The 10000-nt window shown below is 36.1% G+C and overlaps 1 non-coding gene across 1 annotated transcript in view; it reads left to right on the top strand.

Moving 5' to 3' along the window:
- Window positions 1-9880: 9880 nt before the first annotated feature.
- Window positions 9881-10000, top strand: part of LOC122320495 — a 1995-nt gene continuing 1875 nt past the window's right edge. The window contains exon 1 of the ribosomal RNA XR_006245701.1: window positions 9881-10000. This exon is cut by the window's right edge and continues 1875 nt beyond it. This is a non-coding gene — a ribosomal RNA (small subunit ribosomal RNA).

Genomic DNA, 10000 nt, shown 5'->3' on the forward strand with positions numbered 1-10000 from the left:
CACCTGTACATTATGTGAAAGAATCTTTAGCTCTAAAAAGGGCTTGGTGTTCATATGCATTTGCAAAGACGAGTTTGATCAACTTCGTCGGCGTGTAGACATCAAACATAAGATGGGTGAGGAAGAGAAGTGGATGATGGCGAAGAAGAGTTTGAGCTTGCAACAAGTGGCGTTATCTTACGGCATCCAAATAAGCAACTAACGGACTTTTCCCCCCACCGCAGCGTGAAGGCGTTGAAAATTCGACGGGGTGACTATAAGGCAAAATGGAGCAGATAAGAGGGCAATCTGCTCCCACCCCCAGAAATTTGCAGAATTAAGTACCACACAGCGCCGCCCTAATTCTCGTGAGCAAGAACACCGAGAGTATATCGCCTATCGAAGCATCCCGAATTATTCCATCACCTCTCCAGTCTGGCGGAAATCCTTGCAGGAAACTGCCAGGGCCACCACTTGTAGTGTATATCCTGTGGAAGCCGAGGTCGCTAGTCTATCATCCCGATAGGGCGGAGGATCTTGGACAAAACCACTCTCAATGTTTGTCCAACTTCCTCCTGAAATTTTTCCGGCACAGAATGCCCCTTTCTGACAGAGGCTCCCGGAGGAGCCCCGAAATAGGAGGGAAAGTAAAGCAGCAGTACGCAATAGTGCAACGTAACTGGGACAGGCATAAGGGGGAGATGCGCTAAAATCACCACTTGGTAGAGCTATTGAGTCAGTAATGCCAAACAGAGAAATTATGGAACCCTACTGGAGAGTAGTGATGACCCAATGGCCCAAGCTTTTCCGAGAACACACGGTTCCACATGGAACCTGCGCCTGGAGGGTTTGGTCCCCCTATTAATGAACGGGACTTAAGGGTAAAACAAGGTGCCATTGTCTTCATCTCCGGGGCCTGACGGGCCATCTTCAAAACTGCTAGGAGTATTCCAACGGGTATGTAAGCTCGCATAATGAACCTTATTCTCTGGTGCGGCATCTACCACAACCATCACGATAGGCCAGAACCATCTTCGTCCCGAAGATGGCGACGGCAACTCTCGTCCGCAAACCTTTCGTCCCATTTCGGTCCCCTCGGTGTGGTTAGGCAACTAAATGCTATTCTAGCAACCCGATTGACCTCATCAATCGATTGGGACCCGCGTCAGCGTCGGGTTCCTGCCTACCGATGGGTGTGCCGATAATGCGACGATAGTCGACTTAATTCTGAGGAAAGCCATAAACGTTGGAAATCATGCTACATCGCGACACTAGATGTTAGCAAGGCATTTGATTCTGTATCTCGTGCCGCAATCAAAAACACCTTGATTGCATATGGCCTACCAAGGATTTCGTCGACTACGTACAGAGTCGTGCGAGGTCGGGGCACCACACTCAATGGGGAGGGCTGGATATCAGATGTGATCAGACCTGCGCGAGTGTTAAGCAAGGGGATCCTCTGTCTCAGTTCTATTCAACTTGATCATGGATCGGTTGCTTAGATCCCTACCAAAAGAGATTGGTGCCAAAGTCGGAAATGCCATGATAAACGCGGCAGCATTCGCTGATGATCTGGTCCTTTTTGCGGAAACTCCGATGGGCCTTCAAAAATTGTTGGACAAAACAGTTGACTTTTGTCTTCTGTGGGACTCGACCTAAATGCTAACAAGTGTTTCACTGTTAGCATAAAGGGGACAGCCGAAACAAAAAGTGTAGTGTTGTGACGCAACACAGCTTTCGTGTAGGTTCGCGAGAATGTCCTTCAATGAAGCGCACCGACGAGTGGAAGTATTTAGGTATCCGGTTCACAGCGGAGGGGGGGCCGGTACAATCCAGCGGAAGACTTCGGTCCGAAGCTGTTGAGATTGACACGGGCCCCCCTGAAGCCACAACAGAAGTTATTTGCCCTTAGGACTGTCCTTATCCCACAACTCTATCACAAGCTGACCCTTGGGAGTGTGACGATAGGCGTTCTAAGAAATCTGACAAATTGGTACGATTCTATATCCGGAAATGGTTAGATCTTCCGGCGGATGTGCCAGTATCCTTCTTCCACGCCCCCATAATTCTGGGGGACTCGGGATCCCCATCATTAAGATGGATAGCTCCAATGCTTCGTTTAAAACGATTGAGCAGCATTAAGTGGCCCCACCTCGAACAATCCGAGGCGGCCAGCTGTTTCATGGACGACGAAATGCGGCGGGCCCGGGTTGGATTACTAGCGGGAGGTACGGAACTGCTTTCACGTTCGGACATAGAGTCGTACTGGGCAAATAGGTTGTACATGTCTGTTGATGGCAGCGGTCTCCGTGAAGCTGGTAAATTCCACCAGCAACATGGATGGGTAAGTCAACCCACGCGTTTACTAACAGGAAAGGAATATTTGAACGGAATCAAGTTGCGGATAAATGCCCTACCTTCAAAGTCTCGTACTACGAGGGGACGGCACGAATTGGATAGACTGTGTCGTGCAGGATGTGATGCTTCCGAAACAACAAACCACATCTTGCAGAAATGTTACCGTACGCATGGAAGGCGGGTAGCTAGACACAACAGCGTAGTAAATTCAATCAAGTTGGGACTTGAGAGAAAAGGCTGCGTTGTTCATGTCGAACCAAGTCTGCAATGCGAATCCGGCTTGAATAAACCTGACCTGGTGGCTATCCGACAAAATCACATTTTGTTGATAGACGCTCAGGGTTGTGACAGACGGACACTCGATCGACGATGCGCACAAACGCAAAGTCGAGAGATACGACAGACCGGACATACGTACTGAATTGCGGCGACAATACGGAGGGACATGTGACATCGAGTTCCACTCGCGACACTAAACTGGAGGGGGATCTGGAGTAGTCAGTCCGTAAAACGATTGATTACAAGGACCTCCTAGCTACTGGTGATAGTAATATCATCAGTATCAGGGCAGTGAAAAGGAGGCATTTATTGCTTTAGACATTTTTATGTATTGGAGCGGTTACTCTGGCGGTGCGGGTTGATGAAAGCACTGTGGTTATGCAAAATTGCCTGCTACCTTGGCACAACATCCAAAAGGTATAAACATCGCAAGTTGTCATATGAGGAGGGTTTTAGTACGTAGGCGCTGTAGAACTTCGGTTCTGATAGAACAGTGAATCGTGCATGCTATGAACTCTAATAAGAGATTAGTAGTATCTTTCGAAGATTTCCTTCCTTAGCGATCAAAAAAAAAAAAAAAAAAAAAAAGCCAAATAGCCAAATGCCTCGTCATCTAATTAGTGACGCGCATGAATGGATTAACGAGATTCCTACTGTCCCTATCTACTATCTAGCGAAACCACAGCCAAGGGAACGGGCTTGGAATAATTAGCGGGGAAAGAAGACCCTTTGAGCTTGACTCTAATCTGGCGGTGTAAGGAGACATAAGAGGTGTAGAATAAGTGGGAGATATTAGGCTCGGTTTGATATCGCCAATGAAATACCACTACTCTTATTGTTTCCTTACTTACTTGATTAAATGGAACGTGTATCATTTCCTAGCCATTATACGGATATATTTTTTATATTTTTTGGTATTTGGTTTTTGAACCAAGTTTTTTATCCAAAAATTTGCAATATATTTTATAAAATCAAACAAATTCTTTTAATAAAACGATGCATTTATGTATTTTTGATTTGAAAATTTGGTATAACTCCAATTACTCAGGTATGATCCAATTCAAGGACATTGCCAGGTAGGGAGTTTGACTGGGGCGGTACATCTCTCAAATAATAACGGAGGTGTCCCAAGGCCAGCTCAGTGCGGACAGAAACCACACATAGAGCAAAAGGGCAAATGCTGACTTGATCTCGGTGTTCAGTACACACAGGGACAGCAAAAGCTCGGCCTATCGATCCTTTTGGTTTAAAGAGTTTTTAACAAGAGGTGTCAGAAAAGTTACCATAGGGATAACTGGCTTGTGGCGGCCAAGCGTTCATAGCGACGTCGCTTTTGATCCTTCGATGTCGGCTCTTCCTATCATTGTGAAGCAAAATTCACCAAGCGTTGGATTGTTCACCCATGCAAGGGAACGTGAGCTGGGTTTAGACCGTCGTGAGACAGGTTAGTTTTACCCTACTAATGACAAAACGTTGTTGCGACAGCATTCCTGCGTAGTACGAGAGGAACCGCAGGTACGGACCAATGGCACAATACTTGTTCGAGCGAACAGTGGTATGACGCTACGTCCGTTGGATTATGCCTGAACGCCTCTAAGGTCGTATCCGTGCTGGACTGCAATGATAAATAAGGGGCAATTTGCATTGTATGGCTTCTAAACCATTTAAAGTTTATAATTCATTTTATAAACGACAATGGATGTGATGCCAATGTAATTTGTAACATAGTAAATTGGGAGGATCTTCGATCACCTGATGCCGCGCTAGTTACATATAAAAACATTATTTAATACAATGACAAAGCCTAGAATCAATTGTAAACGACTTTTGTAACAGGCAAGGTGTTGTAAGTGGCTGAGCAGCTGCCATACTGCGATCCACTGAAGCTTATCCTTTGCTTGATGATTCGATATTTAATAAAATAACGAAATGGAAAGAATATTATAATTATTAAATTTATTTTGATAATTATAATTTTGGATTTTTGGGGAATCCAAAGAAAAAGGTAGCCAAAAAGTACTCGTCATATTATTAGTGACGCATATAAGATCATGTCAAAGTAAAAGAAACAAAGTAATGTTTGAGATTAACTATGAATCCACTTTTACGGTAGCCAAATGTCCCGTCATATTATTAGTGACGCATATAAGATCATGTCAAAGTAAAAGAAACAAAGTAATGTTTGAGATTAACTATGAATCCACTTTTACGGTAGCCAAATGTTCCGTCATATTATTAGTGACGCATATAAGATCATGTCAAAGTAAAAGAAACAAAGTAATGTTTGAGATTAACTATGAATCCACTTTTACGGTAGCCAAATGTTCCGTCATATTATTAGTGACGCATATAAGATCATGTCAAAGTAAAAGAAACAAAGTAATGTTTGAGATTAACTATGAATCCACTTTTACGGTAGCCAAATGTCCCGTCATATTATTAGTGACGCATATAAGATCATGTCAAAGTAAAAGAAACAAAGTAATGTTTGAGATTAACTATGAATCCACTTTTACCGTAGCCAAATATTCCGTCATATTATTAGTGACGCATATAAGATCATGTCAAAGTAAAAGAAACAAAGTAATGTTTGAGATTAACTATGAATCCACTTTTACGGTAGCCAAATGTTCCGTCATATTAGTGACGCATATAAGATCATGTCAAAGTAAAAGAAACAAAGTAATGTTTGAGATTAACTATGAATCCACTTTTACGGTAGCCAAATGTTCCGTCATATTATTAGTGACGCATATAAGATCATGTCAAAGTAAAAGAAACAAAGTAATGTTTGAGATTAACTATGAATCCACTTTTACGGTAGCCAAATGTTCCGTCATATTATTAGTGACGCATATAAGATCATGTCAAAGTAAAAGAAACAAAGTAATGTTTGAGATTAACTATGAATCCACTTTTACGGTAGCCAAATGTTCCGTCATATTATTAGTGACGCATATAAGATCATGTCAAAGTAAAAGAAACAAAGTAATGTTTGAGATTAACTATGAATCCACTTTTACGGTAGCCAAATGTCCCGTCATATTATTAGTGACGCATATAAGATCATGTCAAAGTAAAAGAAACAAAGTAATGTTTGAGATTAACTATGAATCCACTTTTACGGTAGCCAAATGTCCCGTCATATTATTAGTGACGCATATAAGATCATGTCAAAGTAAAAGAAACAAAGTAATGTTTGAGATTAACTATGAATCCACTTTTACCGTAGCCAAATATTCCGTCATATTATTAGTGACGCATATAAGATCATGTCAAAGTAAAAGAAACAAAGTAATGTTTGAGATTAACTATGAATCCACTTTTACGGTAGCCAAATGTCCCGTCATATTATTAGTGACGCATATAAGATCATGTCAAAGTAAAAGAAACAAAGTAATGTTTGAGATTAACTATGAATCCACTTTTACCGTAGCCAAATGTTCCGTCATATTATTAGTGACGCATATAAGATCATGTCAAAGTAAAAGAAACAAAGTAATGTTTGAGATTAACTATGAATCCACTTTTACGGTAGCCAAATGTTCCGTCATATTATTAGTGACGCATATAAGATCATGTCAAAGTAAAAGAAACAAAGTAATGTTTGAGATTAACTATGAATCCACTTTTACGGTAGCCAAATGTCCCGTCATATTATTAGTGACGCATATAAGATCATGTCAAAGTAAAAGAAACAAAGTAATGTTTGAGATTAACTATGAATCCACTTTTACCGTAGCCAAATATTCCGTCATATTATTAGTGACGCATATAAGATCATGTCAAAGTAAAAGAAACAAAGTAATGTTTGAGATTAACTATGAATCCACTTTTACGGTAGCCAAATGTCCCGTCATATTATTAGTGACGCATATAAGATCATGTCAAAGTAAAAGAAACAAAGTAATGTTTGAGATAACTATATATAAACCTCTTTACGGTAACCAAGAGTCTCGTCACATTAATAATAATAGTTAATGAATGTATAGCCATATAGATGATTGGTGACCGGTAATGAATAAAAAAAACCTATATTTAATATATCTATAAATAATACATATTATTTGCGGAATCGTTCATATAATATTATACTATGATATAATATTATTAAAATAGGTAATTAATTTATTATTACGATATAAGTCACCCTGACTAACAAAAGATTTTTTAAAATACACAATTGAATGGCGGGAGTAACTGTAACTTTTAAAGTGTAGTTCAATGCCTTGTTAATCAATTAGTAATGTTCATCAATAAATTAATCAAATTCCTACTGTCCCGAAGAATTGCTACTGGGATAAAATTAAATTAAACCAACGCGGCTGGTGCTCACACTAAACACTTTTTTTCCATTAAAAATCATTATAGGTAGGCAAGGCAGTTTTGCCGATCAAAGTATTCTTCAAAATATATGAAATTATGATATCCGATATATATATATATATATATATGATATCAATAATATAAATAAATTTACCATATACATATGAAAATCAGTATGAATATCAATTATATGAAGAAATATATATCATATGTATATAAAAAAGTATGAAATATACCTATAAACCTACCTATAAGTGGTTGCCGACTCAAGTATTGTTTAAAACATATGATATGCATATGATTTTGTCAATAATATTAATAAATTAATCATATACATATGAAAATCAGCATAAATATCAATTATATTAAGAAATATATCATATGTATATAAAAAAGTATGAAATATACCTATAAACTCTTAAGTAAATTGAGAAAAAGCCACAGTGTGGGCTCATCTAGTACTGAAAACACCCGATATCTAGATAGGGTGTTCAAAAACTATTATAGGTAGGCAGTGGTTGCCGACCCAAGTATTGTTCAAAACATATGATATGCATATGATTTTGTCAATAATATTAATAAATTAACCATATACATATGAAAATCAGCATAAATATCAATTATATTAAGAAATATAACATATGTATATAAAAAAGTATGAAATATACCTATAAACTCTTAAGTAAATTGAGAAAAAGCCACAGTGTGGGCTCATCTAGTACTGAAAACACCCGATATCTAGATAGGGTGTTCAAAAACTATTATAGGTAGGCAGTGGTTGCCGACCCAAGTATTGTTCAAAACATATGATATGCATATGATTTTGTCAATAATATTAATAAATTAACCATATACATATGAAAATCAACATAAATATCAATTATATTAAGAAATATATCATATGTATATAAAAAAGTATGAAATATACCTATAAACTCTTAAGTAAATTAAGAGAAAGCCACAGTGTGGGCTCATCTAGTACAGAAAACACCCGATATCTAGATAGGGTGTTCAAAAACTATTATAGGTAGGCAGTGGTTGCCGACCCAAGTATTGTTCAAAACATATGATATGCATATGATTTTGTCAATAATATTAATAAATTAACCATATACATATGAAAATCAACATAAATATCAATTATATTAAGAAATATATCATATGTATATAAAAAAGTATGAAATATACCTATAAACTCTTAAGTAAATTAAGAGAAAGCCACAGTGTGGGCTCATCTAGTACAGAAAACACCCGATATCTAGATAGGGTGTTCAAAAACTATTATAGGTAGGCAGTGGTTGCCGACCCAAGTATTGTTCAAAACATATGATATGCATATGATTTTGTCAATAATATTAATAAATTAACCATATACATATGAAAATCAGCATAAATATCAATTATATTAAGAAATATATCATATGTATATAAAAAGTATGAAATATACCTATAAACTCTTAAGTAAATTAAGAGAAAGCCACAGTGTGGGCTCATCTAGTACAGAAAACACCCGATATCTAGATAGGGTGTTCAAAAACTATTATAGGTAGGCAGTGGTTGCCGACCCAAGTATTGTTCAAAACATATGATATGCATATGATTTTGTCAATAATATAAATAAATTTACCATATACATATGAAAATCAGCATAAATATCAATTATATTAAGAAATATATCATATGTATATAAAAAAGTATGAAATATACCTATAAACTCTTAAGTAAATTAAGAGAAAGCCACAGTGTGGGCTCATCTAGTACAGAAAACACCCGATATCTAGATAGGGTGTTCAAAAACTATTATAGGTAGGCAGTGGTTGCCGACCCAAGTATTGTTCAAAACATATGATATGCATATGATTTTGTCAATAATATAAATAAATTTACCATATACATATGAAAATCAGCATAAATATAAATTATATGAAGAAGTAATTCATATGTATATAAAAAGTACTGAATTCAATATTCTCTTAAGTTATTATAGGAGAATAACTGTAGGGTGGGTGGCAAGCCCAATTGAAAATGCCCGATTTCAAGACATCGATGCAAAAAACTACTATAGGATGGTCAGTGGATGTCCATCTAGAATTGATATAAATCTATGTATATAATATGATTTAGTCAATGTTGACAATATATATTATAATATTATCCGTATAAATTTGTTTCTTTATTCTTTTTGAATACGAGACTTGGCTGAGCGGACTAATATTATTAAAACTCAAGATAATAACGTTGAAACGTGCGCCAAGGTTATATATGTATATATATAATAACAATTGGTTTCCAATTATTATCGTTAATTTTTGGTGGCAGGCTAATATAATGTATATTAAATTAGTACCTGCCTTAAAATCGGACGCACTATATCGTTTGCCGGTATAGTGAGTTCAAATAAAATAATAATATTTTTTAATAATATTATTATTAAATAAATACTTATTTTTCATATGCGCTCGGTTTTATATTATATATCATTCGAGAGTTATATGGAAAAATGTTAAATTTTAAATTTAACATCAAAATACAAATGATTTAATTCAATATTTATATTGATTAAACAAAAATTGCAAATGTGTGGATACATAAATAATTATGTATGTTGAAATAAAATGATATTTTAGAATAAAATATTGTACATATAATAAAATTATAGTAGCAAATATATATTAAATAAAAATTATGTTATAAAATTATACATACATACGTATATTTATATATATGATGTAATGAATAATTCTTATAACATCTAAAACTTGTTATATTAGTGGCGAAACAAGTATAAAACAAAACATAAAAGAAGGATTACGAATGCTATACAAGTTTTGGCCGTAATCAAATTCAAAAAATAGAATATTAAAATAATAGATCTATAATATTTATATTGCATTATTTCTATTCGAAAATATGAATGAAATATGTAAAGAAAAACATTATTCTGGTTGATCCTGCCAGTAGTTATATGCTTGTCTCAAAGATTAAGCCATGCATGTCTAAGTACACACGAATTAAAAGTGAAACCGCAAAAGGCTCATTATATCAGTTATGGTTCCTT

The sequence above is a fragment of the Drosophila ficusphila genome, unplaced genomic scaffold, assembly GCF_018152265.1.
Source record: "Drosophila ficusphila isolate 14025-0441.05 unplaced genomic scaffold, ASM1815226v1 contig_583, whole genome shotgun sequence".
NCBI lineage: Eukaryota > Metazoa > Arthropoda > Insecta > Diptera > Drosophilidae > Drosophila > Drosophila ficusphila.